This window comes from Dama dama, chromosome 28, assembly GCF_033118175.1.
Source record: "Dama dama isolate Ldn47 chromosome 28, ASM3311817v1, whole genome shotgun sequence".
Taxonomy (NCBI): Eukaryota; Metazoa; Chordata; class Mammalia; order Artiodactyla; family Cervidae; genus Dama; species Dama dama.
This window is the reverse complement of record NC_083708.1, coordinates 3,319,372-3,343,840: the sequence shown is the minus strand read 5'-3', so window position 1 is coordinate 3,343,840 and position 24,469 is coordinate 3,319,372.

Here is a 24,469-nt window from a genome sequence, read left to right as displayed (position 1 = left end):
AGGACTAGACTTTTTCTGACATCTCCAGGAATTCAGTAGTTTTCATCTGTAATAGGTGCCTTCTTTAAATGGAAATGTTCTGTGGTTCTACAGAACATAAACAGATTTAAAGAAATTGTAAATATCTTTTTAAAAATCAAAGTATAGAAGTACTACCACTCCAGTTAAACCTGACTTTTAAAGAGAGAAATAGAAATATGATACATTACAAAGCACAGATCTTTGGAGATATTTGAAATTTGAAATCTAAACCCCAATAACCCCAATAACAATATAATGCACAGATAATAAAAATGTATCTCCTATGTTTTGAAAGGATTTTTCTATCTGGCCCTTTAACGGGTAATAAATATCACTGGGGAGAAGGCAATGGCACCCCACTCCAGCACTGTTGCCTGGAAAATCCCATGGAAGGAGGAGCCTGGTGGGCTGCAGTCCATGGGGTAGTGAAGAGTGGGAAACAACTGAGTGACTTCACTTTCACTTTTCACTTTCACGTATTAGCGAAGGAAATGGCAACCCACTCCAGTGTTCTTGCCTGGAGAATTCCAGGGACGCGGGAGCATGGTGGGCTGCCGTCTATAGGGTCACACAGAGTCGGACACGACTGAAGTGACTTAGCAGCAGCAGCAGCAGCAGCAGCAGCAGCAGCAAATATCATTGCTCTATTTTAGTTCCTTATTCTTTCTCTCTGAGACTTTCTTTTACATGATTTTCTTAAGTATCTTTTTTTCTCTAAGTCAGTTTCATAAGTCCCCAACAAGTGAATAATGCATGTCTGGTCGTATGGAGCGTCTTTATCAAGACATAAATTAGCAGGTAAGCCTCTCAACTCCAAGTTCCAGCCATTCTTCTCGGGCCCTTTGCTGAGCTTCTACAACATGACTGCTTGTCTAGGTACCGAAAAGTGTGCACAGGACAGACTAAACTACTCATGTTCTAGTGTGAGAGCCTGGGAGAACTCAAGGGTTCCTGTGTTTACTCCCGGTCTCAGCCTTGACAAAGCTGGAACTCTGAATTTCACCTGACAATCAGCAGCAGGTAAGCATCAAGTAAAGATGAAATAGCTGCTATTTTCTCATCTGTTAACACAAGAGAGCCAAGTACTTCTCCCCGGAGGCCGAGGACGCATAAGAGATGGTCTCCTTTTCCACCTCCTCCACTTCCGCCTTGGGTTATGCTCAAGACAAGACTGTCCTGAACCTTGTGCCGCACAAGACATCGTCAGTCAGTCAGTCTCTCTATCTTCAGAAGATATGGGTTTTGACTTTTTACACCATGACTTTCCACCATTTAACTGTTACCCACCTTTTTAATGTGACCAACAGGTTGAGCCCAATTCTGTTTGATTGGATAGTATGATTTATAAACACATACACACGCACACACACATATATATGACATTTTGAAATGAGGTTAAGGCATAATACTCTTAATTTTGCTTTTTTTAATTAAAAAAGACAAAAAACACAGAAGTCCTGGAAATGTTGGGCATATATTTTCATTTTGGAAAATATTGGCTGGCTGTGAGGAGCAGGGAGCTGCTTGAGATGGGACACAGTCTTCACCTTTTACCTGAATCATCAGCTGCACTTATTTGTGCTATTTTCCTGTCCATGACACACCTTTGAACTGCCTACCACTAAAGTTTCAGAGGACTGCAAAAACAAGATTCACATCCAACATACCGCCGCTCCCTACATTTACTGTGCTGTTCTAATTCTCTACTTCCAGAAGAAAACTTTTACATTCACTTTTCAGCCCACTGCTCATTTTATTGGCAATTCACTGGTTTTTCATGCTCCTTGTTTGTCATCACTTGACTTCCTTGTCTTTTAGAGGCATAATGGAAATGCCTTTCTGCCTTGAAACAGTTGGGATTTAAATTTCCCAAGGGATATTTCTATTTAGGAAAATGTTTACACTCATAAAATCTCACCTCTTCCAAAGAGGAATAAAACAAAGCAAGGTCATACCTGTAACATTCTGCAGAGTTCTTGACACTGCGGTAGTGTTTGCATTCACAGCATCCTGTCTGTGTGCAAGTCAATGTAGTTATACCTTTACTTACCAACTCAGAACAGTTCTTTTACCTGTGTAACCTCTCTAAGGAGGAAGACTAGAAGAAAAATGGCATTTTTTTCTCCTAGGTTTTTTTTTTTCTTTTTTTTAATTCTAACTAAGGTGTTATATGAACATGATATTAATTTCAGACCTAAAAGAAAATATGTGCTGGTTCTGATAATTTAGAAACATTTACCTTCAATAGTTATGCACAGCTAATCTTTACAAAAGAGGTATATTGGGGGGCGGGGTGTGTGTGTGAAGCATTCCGGGGAGAGCTAGGGAAAACTAATTTTATCTAAGCATGATGTGCTCCTCAAAATATGTACTAGAGTCTCTATAAGAATATATTTAGAATAAAGAACATCAGAATTTTCTGATTAGGGCAAATAACTTCTCAATTCCATTTACCTTGTTCAACCTACCATACCCAACCTATACCAGTTCAAATCTGAAGCTGAATTAATCCTGACACAGAACTCTGAGTAGGTGCAGTTGTTTGTGTTTAAAAGAACCTGAAATATCCCTGACCAGGAAACCCAGAGATCAGTCAAGATATGTATTCTGAGACAAACTCCTTGCCATAGTCAAGTTTATTATTCTCTAAAAAACAGGGACATCAATCCTCATGGTCCTAAGAAGCAACTTATGTCTTTTCAATAGTCAGCTTTAGAAGATAACACCTGGAATCTAAAAAAAAAAAAAAAAAAAGATACATATTATTATATTTGATTGTAAATATGATTATATTTATTTACTTACAAATTGTTTAAACATATATTCAAGCCTGCAGAATTTGGACTGGAAACTCCAGTGAGTTTCACAGTCCCCACAGTTCTCTTCAATTGCTCTCCTGGATTGATGAATTCTCCCCTGGTTTAAAGAAGAGATGTTCTCAGTCTGTCTCCCTACCTCCATCCTTTCCCTTTTCCAATCAATTCTTTATAGAATCATTCTATAGCAAAACTAGGCCTTATAACTCTCTCCTTGGAATAAGTCATTGGATTCTTAGAATAAGATTAAAAATCCTTAACCTAGCTCTCAAGGGCTTATACAGTCTGTTCTGTCTCTCAATTTTATATCAAACTATTATCTTCTTTTCTCACTTGACCATCTATGCACTGCTTTCAAGCATACTACTATTCTTTAATATGCTATTTTCCATTTGGTGCTTTGTTCATCATGTGTCCTTTAAAAAGTGTGCTGCCCTCTTAACGGCATATGGCCACTTGCATCTCTTCTTTAGGTCTCAACGAAGATTTTATCTCTTTAAAGAGAACTATTTACAGTGAAGTATCCCTTAGTCACTTTCTCCATTACATCAGCCTTTTGGTTTTCTCAGTACAGTTCAGTTCAGTCGCTCAGTCGTCTCCGACTCTTTGCGAAACCATGAATCGCAACACGCCAGGCCTCCCTGTCCATCACCAACTCCTGGAGTCCACCCAAACCCACGTCCATGGAGTCGGTGATGCCATCCAGCCACCTCATTCTCTGTCATCCCCTTCTCTTCCTGCTCTCAATCCTTCCCAGCATCAGGGTGTTTTCAAATGAGTCAGCTCTTAGCATCAGGTGGCCAAAGTATTGGAGTTTCAGCTTCAACATCAGTCCTTCTAATGAACACCCAGGACTGATCTCCTTTAAGATGGACTGGTTGGATCTCCTTGCAGTCCAAGGGACTCTCAAGGGTCTTCTCCAATACCACAGTTCAAAAGCATCAATTTTTCAGCTTTCTTTATAGTCCAACTCTCACATCCATACATGACCACTGGAAAAACCATAGTTTTGACTAGACAGACCTTTGTTGGCAAAATAACGCCACTGCTTTTTTTTTTTTTTTTTCCCCCAATGGGTTTTGTCATACATTGATATGAATCTGTTTGCCACTGCTTTTTAATATGCTGTCTAGGTTGGTCATAACTTTCCTTCCCAGGAGTAAGCGTCTTTTAATTTCATGGCTGCAGTCATCATCTGCAGTTATTTTGGAATCCAGAAAAATAAAGTCAGCCACTGTTTCCACTGTTTCCCCATCTATTTGCCATGAAGTGCTGGTACCGGATGCCATGATCTTAGTTTTCTGACTGTTGAGCTTTAAGTCAACTTTTTCACTCTCCTCTTTCACTTTCATCAAGAGGCTCTTTAGTTGTTCTTCACTTTCTGCCATAATGGTTTTCTCCAACCTGACCTTAATTTGCACTTTTTAAATTTATTATTGTAGCTGACAATTGTAGGTCTCCCAGGCAAAGTTTCATGAGGACACAGATTTTCTCCATATTTCTTGTTCTATATGTAGACAAGATGCTCAAAACATATCTTGAAGGCTCACAGAAATAGAGAACAGAATTGTGGTTGCCAAAGGAGAGGAGGAGTGGGGAAGGGGAGGCTTGGGAGTTTGGGATTAGCAGATGCCAACCATTATATATAGAATGAATGAACAACAGTGCCCTACTGTAATAGCACAGGGAACTACATTTACTATCTTGTGACAAATCATAATGGAAAATAATATGTATGTGTAACTGAACCATTTTCCTGTAGAGCAGAAATTAGCAAAACATTGTAAATCAACTATATTTCAATTAAAAAAAAATGTTGGAAAAGAGAATGAGATAAGATTGAGAATCGCATTTTGTGGCAAAATCAAAGTGAATAAAAACAACTGAGCATGGATTAATATATTTTTGTTCACATTTACCAAGCAAGAGATTTTTTTCTCTTAAACTTAGAAGTCATAAGACAGATTCCTTATTGACTCAAAGTGGAGAAGGGAACCATTATATAAATATAAAAATAAATTTATTTTTTGATAAAATCATAACTGAGAAATCACAATTTTGTTATAAGAAATACTAATTTATAGCATATTATCTAATTAGGAAATTACCATTTAAAGGATTCTGTATATTAGGTTTATCTAAATTAAACATATATTCTGAAGTATTTACATAATAAGAAGATAATATATACTAAGAGAAAGCAGAAGAGGAAGAATGCTTACCTGGAAGAATTTCTAGCAAGTCCATGGATAACACTGTGATTATGGAAGAGAAAGCTAGAGAAACCCTTTAGGGATTGAGTACTCAATGCCTTATTTTTTTTTTTAAACACTGGTTACTTCTGTAATTCAACCAGCAGAAATTTACACAGAAAGATATTTCACTATAATTGATAATTATTTTAAATGCCCTTTGTTAAGAGTGGGCTTTCCTGGTGGTTCAGACGGTAGAGAATCTCCCTGAGTGGAGGAGAACCTTGTTTGATCCCTGGATGTGGAAGATCTCCTAGGGAAGGGAATGCCTACCCACTCCAGTATTCTTGCCTGGATAATTCCATGGACAGAGGAGCTTGGAAGGCACTTTTGTTAAGAGCACACCATTATGCACCCATAATAAAATGTTATATTGTTTAATTTTCCTAGAAAATAGTGAGCTCACAACCATGAATTTTTCTGAACATCCAATTTCAGTAAGGAAACTTTCTGGATTATCATGTGTAATCAGTGCCAGCACACTTAGTTGTTACAACAAGAATCGTACAGGGTAAGCAAAACCAAAATTTGTTCATTGATTATGTAATGAGGGTATGTAAAATTTTTGCTTATATTCTGGCCATAGAAATCATAAATTAGGACTTGCAAATGCAATAGGGTAAATCTCCATGAAATCACATTATCTCTTGAAATAATGACTTTCTGTTTATATGCAATAAGAAAGTAGTGAACAAGCAGTTTACGCTTGTAATTTTCTGTGCTTTTGCCAATAATATATATCTTGTAACATGCATTTATGTTTCAAATAAATAATAATGAATTATCAATGTAGAGATTAAAAAAAAATAAAAATGTACATGAATGCAGATTTTTTGTTTATTTGTTCATTAATATATTTCCAGAGTTCAAGCAAGATTTGCCATATTAAAGAGCTTAATAACTACTTAAGAAACAACTGAATGGTAAAATGAGAAAACTTTAAGCCATAATTTTTTTAAATTTTTAAAAATATAATTCAAGTAAAGTAAAACTGATAGTATTTAAACATTTTTACAGAGCCAATCTTTTAAAGATTTTGAAATACACCATTTTTTTCTACATGTCTGTGGTGACTCAGATGGTAAAGAATCTGCTTCAATGCAGGAGATCTAGTTTGATACCTGTTTCGGGAAGATCCGCTGGAGAAGGGATTGGTTGTCAACTCCATTAGGACAGAGGAGCCTGGCAGGCTTCATCCCTTGGGTTTGCAAATAGTTGGACATGACTGAGTGACTAGCGCACTCTCAATGTGAACATTGAAACAATCTATGGCACTGGAGCTTCTTCTAAAATGTACACAAGAATTTTAATTAACCACAGGATTTTATTAAAGAAATGAAATAAAAACTAATGATGATTTTAGTGAAGACTGTCTAATGATGTCAGTTATCTAATGAAAATTCATTGTGTGACAAAAGTTAATTGGAGATAAAAGGCCAGGAAATATACACAAAAAATCACAAACTACTTAGTCTGAATCCATGTTTTCAAAAGCAAAACCTAACTTTGTGTATTTACTAACACGGATTAAGAATTTTCTGGGAACTCAAACAAAGGAAGTTTAAGAGTCACCACTATAAAAGTTTCAGTGATTAAAAAAAAAAAAAAAAAAAAAGTTCACTTCAGTAAGTCAATATTGGGCCACATATTATAATGATGCATTTAACATCCAAGAAATAGCTCTTGCCTTCAAAGAATCCCATTAAGGAGACAGGGATTTGTAGAGAACTACTTACAGAGCCTAATTAAGGGAAGAGAGAGAAAGCTTTCAGATTTCGTTGACAACTATATACATAGACAAAGTTTTGGTCCACATATCACAAGTCAACTTGCCAGCTGGTCTGAGAAAAGCAGGAGGAGAGGGAAGTCTGTGGCTCTTGTTGAAGGTCAGGCTTAAAAGCATCTGTCACTTGATGGCTTAGTAAACAGTTAGGCATTATTTCCTGCTTAAAGTTAAGGAGATAAGCCAAACTAAATAAGGTGTCTGAGGTCAAAATGCTCATAAAAAATTTGAGACTGAAATCCAGGTGTGGAATTTTCTTAAGCATATAACTCATTCTGCAGAAACTTAAGATAAATGCAAACCAACCAAAAAATATTCCATAAACTTTTAATTATAAAGTCCTGGGAAATCAGTCATCTAAAGCTGAAAATAAAGTGTAACAGGTGGTCTCTAATGTTCCTATGCCTCCACTTGAACATTTGAATTTGATTGACACCTTTTGAATGATAGCTATATTATGAATTACTTATTCATAGTAGATACTTCTCTCCCAAATATTCTTCCCTTTGCAAAGTTCTTCCAAATCTACCAAGAGAGAAAACTCACCTACCTATTTAGGCATAGATATAAATTTCTGGAATGTGAATGTGAAAATGACAAACCCATTATGTAAATATTAATTAATGATGGAGTGAGGTTTTCATTTCAATTTAAAATCATTTCCCTTTTCTGCTTTATTTATGTTCACCATCTGCCAATTTTATTGAAATAGGGAAATTTACATGCTCAGTATTTACATGACCTGTATGCAGGTCAGGAAGCAACAGTTCAAACTGGACGTGGAACAACAGACTGGTTCCAAATAAGAAAATGAGTACGTCAAGGCTGTATATTGTCACCTTGCTTATTTAACTTATATGCAGAGCACATCATGAGAAACTGTAGGCTGGATGAAGCACAAGCTGGAATCAAGATTGCCAGGAGAAATATCAATAACCTCAGATGTGCAGATGATACCACCCTATGGCAGAAAGTGAAGAAAAACTAAAAAGCCTCTTAATGAAAGTGAAAGAGGAGAGTGAAAAAGTTGACTTAAAGCTCAACATTCAGAAAACTAAGATCATGGCATCCAGTCCCATCACTTCATGGCAAATAGATGGGGAAACAGTGGAAACAGTGGCTGACTTTATTTTTCGGGGTTCCAAAATCACTTCAGATGGTGATTTCAGCGATGAAATTAAAAGACATTTACTCCTTGGAAGGAAAGTTATGACCAACCTATACACCATATTAAAAAGCAGAGACAAAAAAATAAATAAAAAATAAAAAGCAGAGACATCACTTTGCCAACAAAGGCCCACCTAGTCAAGGCTATGGCTTTTCCAGTGGTCATCTTTGGGTATAAGAGTTGGACTAAAAGGAAAGTTGAGCGCTGAAGAATTGATGCTTTTGAGCTGTGGTGTTTGAGAAGACTTTTGAGAGTCCCTTGAACTGCAAGGAGCTCCAACCAGTCCATCCTAAAGGAGATCAGTGCTGGGTGTTCATTGGAAGGACTGATGTTGAAGCTGAAACTCCAATACTTTGGCCACCTGATGTGAAGAGCTGACTCATTTGAAAAGACCCTGATGCTGGGAAGGATTGAGGGCAGGAGGAGAAAGGGACGACAGAAGATGAGATGATTGGATGGCATCACCGACTCAGTGGACATGGGTTTGAGTAAACCCCGGGAGTTGGTGATGGACATGGAGGCCTGATGTGCTGTGGTTCATGGGGTCGCAAAGAGTCGTACATGACTGAGTGACTGAACTGAACTGAACATGCCGAGTACAATAGAGCCACTTTAAAATATTTATTTTATAATAGAATTTATCATTGAAAAAATCAGTTTTAATGTTTAAAGATATATTTTATACAAATGTATATTTTACTATAAAGTAAACTATAAATATGATTTAAAAATAGAGCTCAATGTTAGAAATCTAACATCAGAAAATTGTAAGTTAAAATAATGGCAAACACAAGTTTAGAATAAAGAGATTCTAACCATAAGCATTTTGAACGTATTTAATCTTTCTTCAGTTGAAGAATGGAAATTAGATTGCTTTAAATATCTTAAAGTTTTTTGAATAAATAATAAACCTTAGAGAAACATGGCCTATATTGGTATGTTAAGAAAAAAAAGAAAAACTTGATGAGCTATTCACTTTTATATTTCTACTTTATAAAATCTGGCTTCCAAGAAATTCTGGTGGGAGAAACAGCTCCCAAAGTTTAAGAGAGAAAATCAGAATTTCTGATGCCCTTGGATGATTGTATCCTCATCAACTAGAAAGGCTTGAGTTAAGTTATCCCCAAAAGAAAAAGAGCCAAGTCTTTTTTTTTTTTTTTTTTAAGTGCCTACTTTGTAAGAAAATTCAAATATACACGAGAAAGATGTGATTAAATGTTATAATCTTGCCAGACTGATGTCAGGTATTTTCATGAGCAATGAAAGACTGGATTATAAAATCTAGACAGTTTGCTAAATGTAATACTGTAATAAAATTATATCAAAATAAATAACAAAGGAACAAAGTCAACTTATTTTCTGATGATGCATTGTGAAAACTTAATGTCTTCAGTTGATTACTTAGTAAGAAACTTAAACTTATCTGTAACAGATTGTGAAAAGTTTGCATTACTTCTACTCCATCTCAGTGAGAGCCCCCTTGCCCCATTCCAGTTGTTACTAAGTCCAAGTCACTACAGCTCCCACACAAGTCAATAAGCTGAGAGACAACGTGTTGGGGCAAGGAATAGCAACTTTAATTATAAATCCATCAAACCAAAAAGATGGTAGACTAGTGTGCTGAAGAACAATATTAACTGGCAATATAATTCAGGCTTCTTTTATGTTACAGGAAAGGGGAGCTGGAAAGCTAAAATGAAAAGGTAAAAGTGGTAGGCCGACATCTTGGAGCCAATTGGCCTCTCAAGGAAAGCCTAATATTTCTTTTTTCAGCTTCTCTAATAGGTTGGTTACCAAATCTGAGAAAACTTCAAATTGTTAGAAAATATTTTTAGCCCTCATCTCCACTTATTAGCAAGCTTAATGGAGTAAAAATAAGCTTATCTATAACAAATAGTAGCTATGACCAACTTAGGACCATGGGATGGTAATTTTCTTCAGGGAACTTACTGAGTTTAGTGAGGTATTTCGGCACAAGCAACATTTCTGTAATATTTAATTCTTTATGTGAGTGCTAGTGTAAAAGACATCAGCTCAGTTCAGTCCAGTCACTCAGTCGTGTCCTACTATTTGTGACCCCATGGACTGCAGCACGCCAGTCTTCCCTGTCCATCACCAACTCCCAGAGCCTGCTCAAACTCTTGTCCATCGAGTTGGTGTTTGCATCCAACCATCTCATTCTCTGCCATCCCTTTATCCTCCTGCCTTCAATCTTTCTCAGCATCAGGGTCTTTTCCAATGAGCTAGTTCTTCCCATCAGGTGGCCAAAGTATTGGAGTTTCAGCTTCAGCTGAACCAGTCAATTTTAAATGAATATTCAGAATTGACTTCCTTTAATATTGACTGATTTGATCTCCTTGCAGTTCAAGGGACTCTCAGGAGCTTCTCCAACACCAAAGTTCAAGAGCATCAATTCTACCATGCTCAACTTTCTTTATATTCCAACTCTCACATCCATACATGACTACTGAAAAAGACCTACTTTTGACTGGATGAACCTTTGCAGGCAAAGTTTCTGCTTTTTAGTATGTTGTCTAGGTTGGTCATAGTTTTTCTTCTAAAGAGCAAGTGTCTTTTAATTTTATGGCTGCAGTCAGCATCTTCAGCGATTTTGGAGCCCAAGAAAATAAAGTCTGTTACTGTTTCCATTGTCTTGCCATCTAATTGTCATGAAGTGGTGGGATCAGATGCTATGATCTTTGACTTTTCAATGTTGTTTTTTAAGCCAATTTTTATATTCTCCTCTTTCATATTCATGAAGATGCTCTTTAGTCCCTCTTCACTTTCTGTCATAAGGATGGTGTCATCGGCATATCTGAGGTTATTGATATTTCTCCCGACAATCTTGATTCCAGCTTTTGCTTCATCCAGTCTGATATTTTGCATGATGTATTCTGCATGTAAGTTAAATAAGCAGAATGACAATATACAGTCTTGACAAACGCCTTTCCCAATTGGTACTAGCATATTGTTCCATGTCCAGTTCTAACTGTTGCTTCCTGACCTGCATACAGATTTCTCAGGTAAGGTGGTCTGGTATTCCCATCTCTTGAAAAATTTTCCCACCTTTTTTTTTTTGTGTGTGTGTGTGTGTGATCCACATAGTCAAAGGCTTTGGCATAGTCAATAAAGCAGAAATAGATGCTTTTCTGGAACTCTGTCACTTTATCAATGATCCAAAGGATGTTGTCAATTTAATCTCTGGTTCCTCTGCCCTTTCTAAATCCAACATGAACATCTGGAAGTTCACAGTTCACGTACTGTTGAAGCCTGGCTCGGAGAATTTTGAGCACTACTTTGCATGTGAGATGAGTGCATTTGTGTGGTAGTTTGAACATTCTTTGACATTGCCCTTCTTTGGAATTGACATGAAAACTGACCTTTTCCAGTCCTGTGACCACTGCTGAGTTTTCCAAATTTACTAGTATATTGAGTGCAACACTTTAACATTATCATCTTTTAGAATTTGAAATAGCTCAACTGGAATTCCATCACCTCCACTAGCTTTGTTCTTAGTGATGCTTCCTTAGGCCACCTTGACTTCACATTCCAGGATCTCTGGCTTTAGGTGAGTGATCACACCATTGTGGCTATCTGGGTCAAGATCTTTTTTGTATAGTTTTTCTGTGTATTCTTGACATCTCTTCTAAATCTCTTCTCCTTCTATGAAGTTCATACCATTTCTGTCCTTTATTGTGCTCATCTTTTTATGAAATGTTCCTTTGATATCTCTAATGTTCTTGAAGGGATCTCTAGTCCTTCCCATTCTATTCTATTGTTTTCCTCTATTTCTTTGCATTGATCGCTGAGGAAGACTTCCTTATTTCTCCTTGCTATTCTTTGGAACTCTGCATTTGAATGGGTATAGCTTTCCTTTTCTCCTCAGCCTTTAACCTTCCTTCTTTTCTGAGTTATTTGTAAGGCCTCCTCAGACAACCATTTTGCCTTTTTGCACTTCTTTTCTTGGGGATGGTCTTAATCACTTCTTCTTGTAGTGTCATGAAATGCTGTCCATATTTCTTTAGGCACTCTGTCTGACAGATCTATTTCCTTGAATCTATTTGCCCCTTCCACTGTATAATCATAAGGGATTTGATTTAGGTCATACCTGAATGCTCTAGTGGTCTTCCATGCTTTTTTCAATTTAAGTCTGAATTTGGCAATAAGGAGTTTATTATCTGAGCCACAGTCAGCTCCCAGTCTTGTTATTGCTGACTGCTTCTGTTGTTGGAAGAGGGTGTTTGTTATGACCAGTGTGTTCTCTTGGCAAAACTCTTTTATATCTACTAATCTTTGCTGTATGAGTTTAGGTGCTTCTATGTCTGGCACGTATTTTCAGGTGTTACATCCTCTGAATCCCTTAACCATTATGTAGTGTTCTTCTTTGCCTCTTGTCACAGACTTTGGTTTAAAATCTGTTTTGTCTGATATAAATATTGTTACTCCAGTCTTCTTTTTATTTTCATTTGCATAGAATGCTTTTCCTATCCCCCATTTTCAGTCTATGTGTGACTTTAAATTTGAAGTGAATCTTTTGTAGGCAACATATCTGTGGCCTTTTTTTTTTTTTTTATCCATTCAGCAAATCTATGTCTTTTGATTGAAGCATTTAGTCCATTTGCAAGTAAGTTACTTATTGATAGGTATGTGCTCCCTAACATTTTGCTGTTTTCTGTTTGTTAGGTAGTTTAAGTTTGACACCCTTCTTCTTCTCTAGTTCTTTTCCCTTATGATTTGATGACTTTCTTTAGTGTTATGTTTATATTCATTTCTCTTTATTTTTTGTGTATCTGTAAAAATTTTGATGTGTGGTTATTGTGTGCTTCATATACAATAATCTTTGTATATTGTAGCCTATTTTAAGTCGATGGACACTCTAGTTTGAGCACATTTAAAATGCATTTACTTTGTTTTTTAAATGAAAAAAGTATAAAGCATTCCTCCCTCATGTTTTATGTTTTTGACCTTATATTTTACACATTTCTATTTTATGTATCATTTTTCAATAACAGATACAGATAATTTTACTACTTTTGTATTTTGACCTTCTTCACAGTAGCTTTACGAGTGTTTGATCCACTATGTGTTAGCCTTTAGTAGATTTTTTTTTTTCCATAATTTTCTTGTTTCTTGTTATTTTTTTTTTTTTTTTTTTAAAGAAGTCTCTTTTACATATTTGTAAAGCCAGTTTAATGGTGATGGACTTGTTTACTTTTTGTTTACCTCAGACAATCTTTATTTCTTTTTCAGTTTGGAATCATATCTTTGCCATATAGGGTATTTTTGTTTCGAAGTAATTTGTTTTTGTTTTTGTCCCCCCCCCCCCACCAGTATTTTCTCAGTATTTGATTATACTGCACCAATGCTTTATGGTTTGTGAAATTTATGCCAAAAAAATCAGCTAAATAATTTGTGGCAATTACTTAGTATATAAGTAGTTCTTCCCTCTCACTGGTTTTAATATTTTCTTTTTATCTTTCACTTTTGACCTTTTAATTATAATGTGTCTTGGTCTGAGTCTGTGTTCTCTTGTTTTAAGACTCCCTATAATTCCAGAACTTGAATATCTTTTTCCTTCACAATGTTAGGGAAGTTTTCAGCCATTATTTCTTCAATTAGATTTTGCTGTTGTTATTGGAAGATTTCCAGTACATTATTCTCCAGATAGCTGATCCATTCTTCTTCATCCTCTAATCTGCTGTTGAGTTTTGCTAGTGTCTTTCTAATTTTAATTATTGTATTATTTAATGCTGATTTTTATAAATATTTTTTAATTCTTTGCTGAAGTTCTTACTGAAATTATCCATTCTTCACTTGAGTTCAATGAGGACCTTTAGGACCCTTTTGTTGCTTATCTGTTTCATTTACTTTATTTATTTATTTTTTCCTGAGGTTATATATTGATCCTTCATTTTGAAGGTATTTCAATCACTTCATTTTGCCTAATTCTCTGTGTTAGTTTTTAGGTAGTATGTATATCAGTTATGTCATCTAGTCTTGAAAAAGTAGCACTATGTAGAAGTTATCTTGTGCAATCCAGTGGCATAATCCTCCCTTGTCATCAGATACAGGTATACTGGTTATATCCTTATGTGTCCAACTTCCTACATGGTTAGTTTACAATAGCTGAGAGCAAACTGGTGGGTAATGTTGACATCAGTGGCTGGCTGCGAGTTTTGGCCATGACTACTGTGAATGTGCTAGTGAGCAGGACTGATCTACGAGAGTGAGAGTGTCTTTGGTGTCCATGGAGAGGCACTGTTGCCAGCTATGGCTGCCTGCTGAGCTATTATTTCTTTAACAACATGTTTCTGTAACCTGATTTTTTTCTAGCACTCCAAGGATACCTGCATTATATTCTTGAACAGTGCAGAAGAGTGCTCAAACTACTGTAAAACTGTGCTGATTTCATATGCTAAAAATGTTATGCTTAAAATCCTTCAAGCTAGGTTTCAGCAGTATGTGAACCGAGAACTTCCAGATGTACAAGTTGGGTATAAAAAAGTCAGAGGAACCAAAAATCAAACTGCCAATATTCACTGGATGATGGAGAAAGTAAGATAACTCCAGGAAAAAAAAAAATCTACTTTTGCCTCACTGACTATGCTAAAGCCTTTGACTGTGTGGATTACAACAAACTGTGGACAATTCTTTAAGAGTTGAGACCATCAGACAACTTTACATGTCTCCTGAGAAACCTTTACGTGGTCAAGAAGCAACAGTAACAATTGGGCATTGACCAATGGACTGGTTTGAAATTAGGAAAGTAGCACAGCAGGGCTGTATATTGCCATACTGGTTACTTAATCTATATACAGACTGCATCACGATAAATGCCAGGCTGGATGAATCAGGGTGGAATCAAGAGCACCTGGAGAAGTATCAAACCTCAGATATGCAGATGATATAACTCTAATGACAGAAAATTTGAAGAGGAACTAAAAAGCCTCTTGATAAAGGAGGAGAATGGGGAGAATGAAAGAGGATAATGAAAAAGCCGACTTAAAACTCAATATTCAAAAACTAAGATCAAGCATCTGGTCCCATTGCTTCATTGCAAATACAAGGGGAAAAAGTGGAAGCTGTGACAGATTTTATTTTCTTGGGCTCCAAAATCTCTGTGGAGAGTGACTGCAGTCATGAAATTAAAAGACACTTGCTCCTTGGAAGGAAAGCTATGACAAACTTAGACAGTATATTAAAAGGCAGAGACATCACTTTGCTGACAAAAGTCCATAATATCAAAGCTGTGGTTTTTCCAGCAGTCTTGTACAGACGTGAGATTTGGACCATAAAGAAGGCTGAGTGCTGAATAATCTATGCTTTTGAACTGTGTTTTTGGAGAAGACTTTTGAGAGTCCCTAGGTCTACAAGGAGATCAAACCAGCCAATCCTGGAGCAAATCAACCCTGAATGTTGATTGGAAGTACTGATACTGAAGCTGAAGCTCCAATAATTTCATCACCTGATGTGAAGAGCTAACTCATTAGAAGAGACCCTGATGCTGGAAAAGATTGAAGGCAGGAGGAGAAGCGGGCAACAGAGGATGAGATGGTTGGATGGCATCACTGACTCAATGGATAGGAGTTAAGAAAATTTCAGGAGAGAGTGAGGGACAGGGAAGCTTGGCTTGCTGCAGTCACTGGGATCACAAGGAGTCAGACATGACTTAGTGACCGACCAACAACTACAACAGTCTTCCCATGAGTCCACAAGACCCTGTTCTCATTTCTATATTTTTCCTTTTCTGTACTCATAGCCACCCCCCCATTATAATTGCAGTTTTTTTTTTTGTTGTTGTTGTTTGTTTGTTTGTTTTTCTGTATATTCAACCTCGGTGTCTACCTTTGTGTATGTTGTATGTTCACTTGAAAGCAATGTATCTTATGCAGTTTTTGGTTATACTGCTCTAATAATAAGAGTTAGGATGATTTGGTTAATAGATTGTTCAAATCTTCTGAATCTTTACTGATTTCATCATATACTTTTCCTTCAATTTGAAAAAGGATTTTTAAAATCTCCCACTGTAAATGTATGTGCCACTTTTAAAATTTTAGTTCTATGTATTAACTTTTGATTCATGCATTCTGAATGAATTATCTCAAAATGGAAACATAAATAGTGTTCATGAAAATATAATAAAAATTTGATACATTCTGGGTATGGTATTTCAACTTAAATTCAATAAGTAAATAGTCATGCACTTATGTTTGAACTTAACTATATACAATTACTTCACCAACAAATAAATATTTATATTATGTATGCTAAATATATTTCATTATTTATGTATTTATTCTAATATATATTACATATAGGTAGACATAAGGTATAACACATGTGTGTGTATATACATATATATTTATGTCAGTCTATTCATAAGTAGTGCTGGGAAAGCTGGACAACTACATATAAATGAATGAAACTGAACATTCTTTAATACATAAGTAAAAATAAACTCAAAATAGATAAGAGACCTAAATACAAGTTCTGACACTATAAAACTTTTAGAAGAAAACATAGGGAGAACACTCTTTTACATAAATTGCAGCAAGATATTTTTGACCCACCTCCTAGAGTAATGAAAATAAAACAAAAATTAATTTAAAAATGAGATCTAATTAAACTTAAAATTGTTTGCATAGCCAAGGAAACCATAAACAAGACAATAATCCACCCTTCAGAATGGGCAAAAATATTTGCAAATGGAGCAACTGACAAGCAAGTAAGCTCCAAAATATACAAAGAGCTGATGCTCAACATCAAAAAACAAATAACCCAATCAAATGAGCAGAAGACCTAAATAGACATTTCTCCAAAGACATGCAGGTGGCCAACAAACACAAGAAAGCATGCTCAACATCACTAATTGTGAGAAAAATGCAAATCAAAACTACAATTAGGTATCATCTGTGACCAGTTGTTATCTGTGACCAGATATCACATCGGTCTGAATGGACATCATCAAAAAATCTAGACACAATAAATGTTGGACAGCATGTGCAGAAAAGGGAATCCTCTTACACAGTTGGTAGGAATGCAAATTATCAACCACTGCAGAAAACAATGAGGAAGCTCCTTAAAAAATGAAAAAAAAAAAAAAATACAACTATCTGTAAGCCACACTCTTGGGTATATACTCAGAGAAAACCATAATTCAAAAAGATACACGCTCCCCAATGTTGCTTACAACATTATATGCATCGCCTGGAGATGAGCATAACCTAAATTTCCATCAATAGATGAATGGATAAAGAAGATATTGAGTAATGGAATATTATTCAGCCATAAAGAGTTAAATTGTGCAATTTACAGAGATATGGATGAACCTAGAGACTGTTACACAGAGTGAAGTAAGTCAGAAAGAGAAAAAAATATATCACATAATATTGCTTATATAAGCAATCTAGAAAAATCATACAGATGAACTTACTTGCAAAGCAGAAATAGAAACAAAGATATAGAGAATGGACATATGGATACAAGGGTGGCAGGGGTTTGAGATGAATTGGAAGTTTGCCATTGACACATACACTACTATGGATAACATAGATAACTAAAGAGAACCTACTACATAGCACAGAGAACTCGACTCAATGCTCTCTGGTGACCTAAATGGGAAGGAAATCCAAAAAGAGTGGATATATGTGTGTGTATAGCTGATTCACTTTGCTGTATAGCAAAAACTAACACCACACTGTAAAACAACTATACTGCAATCAAAATAAATAAAAATTATTTTTAAAATAATTTATCTTATTATTGCATCCACTTGTATATCGAATATATTTGTCTTATATTAAAAGCACACATAAAGGAGAATTAGGAATTTAAGCATGGCACAATAGCATGCTATACAATGCATTATATTTCCTCACATTTAATATTTTAAAGTCTTAATTCCAAATACAAATGTATTTGGAGAAGAAGCCTTTGGGAAATAATTAGGTTTAGATAATGCCATTTGTTTCACCCTCATAAAGGGTTAGAACACTTACAGAAGCCACTAAAGAACTTGATGTCTCTGTCTATCTCTCTTTGCCTTGTTGAGACACAGCAAGAAGGCAGTGATCTGCAAGTCAGGAGGACAGATCTTATCAAACCTGATTCTGTTTGGATCCTAATTTCACACTTTCAGTCCAGAAATATGGGAAAAAAATTTCTGCTTTTTAAGCCACCCTGTTTCTAATATTTTGTTTTGGTAGTCTGAATAGACAAAGACATAGAATTATAAGGTTTCCCCGTAAAGCCTTTATTTATAGAGGAAAATGTTTCAGAGGGAAACAGATATTGATTGCTAAACAAAGAGGCTCAGTGACAGAGTCAAGTGCATCCAGAGTTTAAAAGCCCAGATAAAGTGAGTGTGTGTGTGTATGCATGTACGCCTGCTCAGTTGTGTCCAACTCTTTACAACCACAAGAACTCTAGCCCACAAGTTTCCTCTATCCATGGAAGAGTCCAGGACAAAAGTCTTGTCCAGGCAAGAATATTGGAGCAGGTTTCCATTTCCTATTCCAAGGGATCATCCTAACCCAGAGATCGAACTTGTGTCTCGTGTCTCCAGCATTGGCAGACAGATTCTTTACCACTACACCACCTGGGAAGCCTGATAAAGTGAGTATCTGAAACATTTTTAAAGAAGTTCTTTAGGAGATTTAGGAGGGCTTCCCTAGTGACTCAAATGGTACATAATCTGCCTGCAATGTAGGATACCAGGATTCGATCCCTGGGTTGGGAAGACCCCCTGGAGAAAAGAATGGCTACAATGCATTCCAATATTCTTGGCTGGAGAATTCCATGAGCAGAGGAGCCTGGTGGACTCCTGTCCATGGGCTTTCAAAGAGTCAGACATGACTGGGCAACTAACACTTAGGAGATCACAGCTGAACTCTACAAATTTTTGGTATAAGACATTTTTGTCTCTCTTGTCTCAAAAAGGACTTCCCAGATGGTGCTAGTGGTAAATAACCTGCCTGCCAATGCAGGAGATATAAGAGACACGGGTTGGATCCCTGGGTCAGGAAGATCTCCTGGAGGAGGGCATGGCAACCTATTTCAGTATTCTTGCCTGGAGAATTCCATGAGGACCCTGGCAGGCTACATTTCATAGAGTCACAAAGAGTCAGATATGACTTACCACCTCAAAAAATGTTAACAAACAAGCAAGAAACAAAAATTTTCTCATTTCCATCTCCAGGTCTACTCTATTTTTTCCCCCATATCTTCTGCTTCAGTGTCCTAGAGCTACTGTAACAATGCAGAACATACTAGGTAACATAAAATAATATACATTTTTTTCTTATAGTTCTTATGTCTAGAAGTTTGGAAACAAGTCTTCAGGCAGGCCATGCTCCTTCTGAAAGTTCTAGAGCAGAATGTGTCCCATGCCTCTTCTCTGCTTTCTGGTGATTGCTGGAAGTCCTTGTTTTCAACTCTCTGTTCTTTCAGATTTCACAATTACCTCCTTATACAAAAAAACTATGAATATTTTTCAATATACATCTAACTTGGTCATTTGTTGACTTCTTTTCCTGGGTCTTTTTTCCTCTTACCTTATGCGTTACTATGCTTTTCCTCCATTCTACTGCCACTTTGGGGATCTGTCTCCTCCTTTGCTGGCTCAACCACCTCTTTTTTGTTATTATCTCCTGAAGTTTAAGAATATCATATGCCCATTGCTTTACTCACTTTATATCCATTCATAATTCCCATTTATATACCATAATTTATGTTATTGTCTTAATGCCTTGCTTCTTATCTGAATATCGGACCCTTGTAAATCGACATCTTATTTTACATGTTAGCAAACCACTTCAATATCAACAAGTAAAAAATGACTGAGTTTTCAACTCAAATCAATGAAAGGCACAGAAATCACTCAGATGTGTAAACCATGAATCTCTAAAATTTTCACAATAGCCTGTTCATCTCTTCTAGTATATCCAATTCATGACACAATAGTGATCTTTGATAAACTAGATATCTCAAAACAAGACATGTCTCTGTATCTCTACCATCATCAACCTAGTATGACATTCTATTATTTGTGCTTCATTTTTTTGATCACCTTTTAGCTCATTTACCTTTATCTCCACTGTGACTCATGAAATCTTGCTTTCACTGCTAGTGTCTAACATATCATCTCTATGCTCAAAAAAACTTTAATAAATTTTAACTGTTCTATCACAAGTTCTAAAATAGTTGTGCATACTCTTTCATCTAATATTCTACACAATTCCCCTGATTTTGTGTTCTCTGGCTATTTTGATCTTATTTGTGTGTCTAACAGGCCTAAATAGATTTCTGAAAATCTCTTTACTTCCCTACTCACTTAGACAATGCTTACCAGATTCCATGTATAGTTACTTCTTCAGGGAAGGCCCTTTCTTAACATTTAAGAATTACTCTACTGGATGTTTTTACAATGTTAATCACAATCCCTTCAAGGCATTTTTAACTGTTTTAATTTTACATGTATTTATCAAATTCATTACTTAACATGTAACTCAGTACTAAGATGTAATCTCAAAGACAAAGAGGTATTTGTTTTTGTTTGCTGAATAAGAGTGGCATTGACTAGGCTTGCTATTAACGTTGATTCAGTGCCACTGAATGAGTGAATATGGTTAGGAATTTTCACCTAATATTTTTTACTTCAAAAGTAATGGTAAACTATAGGCAAACAATTTTAGAATAATATAGAAATAAAGCTCTTTTGCTTATACATAAAATATGCTTCCTTGTTTATAAGAATAACTAGTCATTTTTATTATTTATTATGTGTCAGTTGACTTTAACCATCAGTTCTTTTATTACAGCCAATAAACATTCATGAAAGTCATGATTAAACTCAATTTTTGTAGATAAAAATTAAGCTCTTGTGATAAGCAACATTTTGGGAATGACTCCCAATAAATATTGTCTTACTAAAATCTTCTTCCTTTTGAATGTCATTGAAACCTGTAAATATAATGAAATGTACTCCAATCATTATGTTAAATTATATAAAGAAATAAAGACTATCTGGACAAATGTAATTTAATTATATGAGCACTTTAGGAGCAGAAAGTTTCCCCCAGATGATAAGAAACATAGGAAAAGAGATCTAAAGGATTTGATCTATCCTTACTTGCAGAATGATGGAAAGCGTGACATTTGAAGCCATTCAATTTTCCTTCCAAAGAGTGTCCACGGCTGACACCAGTTAAAAAAGGTAAATGTGTACAGAACTGAATTCTACCAACAATCTGAATGAGTTTAGAAACCAGTTTTTCCCCGGAGCCTCCAGATGAGATCCTAGATCGCTCAATAAAATTTATTGTGACCCAAGTTTGTCATCAAAATGAATTTCAACTTTTGTATATGTTCCACTTGTTGTGACTAACAGTTATATTTTAATGATAACAAATAATGTAGAAGGATTATTTTAAAGCCCTACTGCCTTTATGTCTGTCAATATCATTTGTTACCTAGGCAGCATATTAAACCTATGAAGCATATTAAAAAACAGAGACATTACTTTGCCAACAAAGTTCAGTCTAGTCAAAACTATGGTTTTTCCTGTAGTCATGTATGGATTTGAGAGTTAGATTATAGAGAAAGCAGAGTGCCGAAGAATTGATGCTTTTGAGCTGTGGTGTTGGAGAAGACTCTTGAGCATCCCTTGGACTGCAAGGAGATCCATGCAGTCCATCCTAAAGGATATCAGTCCTGAATATTCATTGGAAAGACTGATGCTGAAGCTAAATCTCCAAAACTTTGGCCACCTGATGCGGAGAATAGACTCATTTGAAAAGACCCTGATGCTAGGGAAGATTGAAGGCAGAAGGAGAAGGGGATGACAGAGGATGAGATGGTTGGATGGCCTCAGTGAGTCAATGGACATGAGTTTGAGCAAGGTCTGGGAGATGGTGATGGACAGGGAAGCCTGGCATGCTGAAGTCCATGGGGTCGCAAAGAGTTGGACATGACTGAGCTACTCAACTGAACTGAACCATTTGTAAATCTGCCAGGGAAAAATACTATAAGAAGATGTCCAATGATTAAATTCCAAGCTGAAACAGAAGTTTCTGACCTGATAAATAGCATTGAATAAATTACCTAGGTCGAGTCTGTAAGCTCTCATCTTCCTTTGGAACATTAAATATTGGCTACTGTTATAGGAAGGATTTTACATTAGATGGACTTGCACTATGATCCACAGCAGCAGTTTCTGAATGTATCATTCTTCCTTCTCTTTTTCTGTATACACTTACCCAGTTCTTACTATTTACATCAGCTGAATTCTCTTGTTCAGAGTGGCTAAGACATTTATCCTCCAGCTCATACACCTGATCTACACTCCCTCCCCCCTCAATTTCCATTGGAAACAAACTATTTGTCAAAATTCTGTATCCTATGTCTGTTGATTGTTTGAAAACATCAACCCATCATTATATATATCTATCTTCAACCTCCCAGCAATTCAATCAACTGAAAAGATTTCCCCAGGAGTGTTTCTTCCTTTTATAATCTTTACTGTAAAAGCAATTTCAAGTCCTCATAAACAATATTCAAACCTGTAGATCAGTGTTTACAATTCAAGAGCAACTGCTGAAATGTATATAAATTCCTGATTTTGCACAATCGAAGTATAGCCTTAATCCCTGAAATTTATTTAAAATTTTTGATATCCTTCTTAAAAGCTATGAAGCAATAAAATGAATTTTTAGGGAAAATTATCTGAGAAATCACCAAATTATCTAATAAAATTATCATATTCAAAATGATTATTTCCATACACATTAAATAGAAAGCAACAGGAATTTGTACCAGGTACCAGACCTGCTGAAATGAAGTTTTAATGAGATCAGAGACCAGCAAATTAATCATTAGCCTGGTGGTAACTGTTCAGCCATACAAAGAAAGGAATTACTATCCTAATGTGTCTCAGAATTATCTAAAAATAACATGGCATATGATTTCAAAGGAAAACACACTTTCACAATATGGAAAGCTAGGGAAAAGGAGTTAAAGCTATGTCACGTTAGGCATTTCCAATGAGTGATAAGAGCATGAATAGAGTTACATTCTGTAAGTGGATCACTGTGACATTAAGAGGTAGAAATGATCTGAAGAGTAGAATGCTTCCTTGGTGGCTCAGATGGTAAAGAATCCACCTGCAATACAGGAGACCTGGGTTCAATCCCTGGGTCAGGAAGATACCCTGGAGAAAGAAATGGCTACTCACTCCAATATTCTTTCCTGGGAAATCCTGTGGACAGAGGAGCCTGGTGGGCTAGGTCCATGACGTTGCGGTCAGATATGACTCAGTTACCATCTTTCTAAATTCCATATATATGTGTTAGTATGCTGTAATGTTCTTTATCTTTCTGGCTTACTTCACTCTGTATAAGGGGCTCCAGCTTCATCCATCTCATTAAGACTGGTTCAAATGAATTCTTTTTAATGGCTGAGTAATATTCCATGGTGTATATGTACCACAGCTTCCTTATCCATTCATCTGCTGATAGGCATCTAGGTTGCTTCCATGTCCTGGCTATTATAAACAGTGCTGTGATGAACATTGGGGTGCACGTGTCTCTTTCAGATCTGGTTTCCTCAGTGTGTATGCCCAGAAGTGGGATTGCTGGGTCATATGGCAGTTCTATGTCCAGTTTTTTAAGGAATCTCCACACTGTTCTCCATAGCGGCTGTACTAGTTTGCATTCCCACCAACAGTGCAAGAGGGTTCCCTTTTCTCCACACCCTCTCCAGCATTCATTGCTTGTAGACTTTTGGATAGCAGCCATCCTGACTGGTGTGTAATGGTACCTCATTGTGGTTTTGATTTGCATTTCTCTAATAATGAGTGATGTTGAGCATCTTTTCATGTGTTTGTTAGCCATCTGTATGTCTTCTTTGGAGAAATGTCTGTTTAGTTCTTTGGCCCATTTTTTGATTGGGTCATTTATTTTTCTGGAATTGAGCTGCAGGAGTTGCTTGTATATTTTTGAGATTAATCCTTTGTCTGTTTCTTCATTTGCTATTATTTTCTCCCAATCTGAGGGCTGTCTTTTCACCTTACTTATAGTTTCCTTTGTAGTGCAAAAGCTTTTAAGTTTCATTAGGTCCCATTTGTTTAGTTTTGCTTTTATTTCCAATATATGGAATTTAGAAAGATGGTAACGATAACCCTATATGCAAAACAGAAAAAGAGACACAGAAATACAGAACAGACTTTTGAACTCTGTGGGAGAATGTGAGGGTTGGATATTTCAAAAGAACAGCATGTATACTATCTATGGTGAAACAGATCACCAGCCCAGGTGGGATGCATGAGTCAAGTGCTCCGGCCTGGTGCACTGGGAAGACCCAGAGGAATTGGGTGGAGAGGGAGGTGGGAGGGGGGATCGGGATGGGGAATACATGTAAATCCATGGCTGATTCA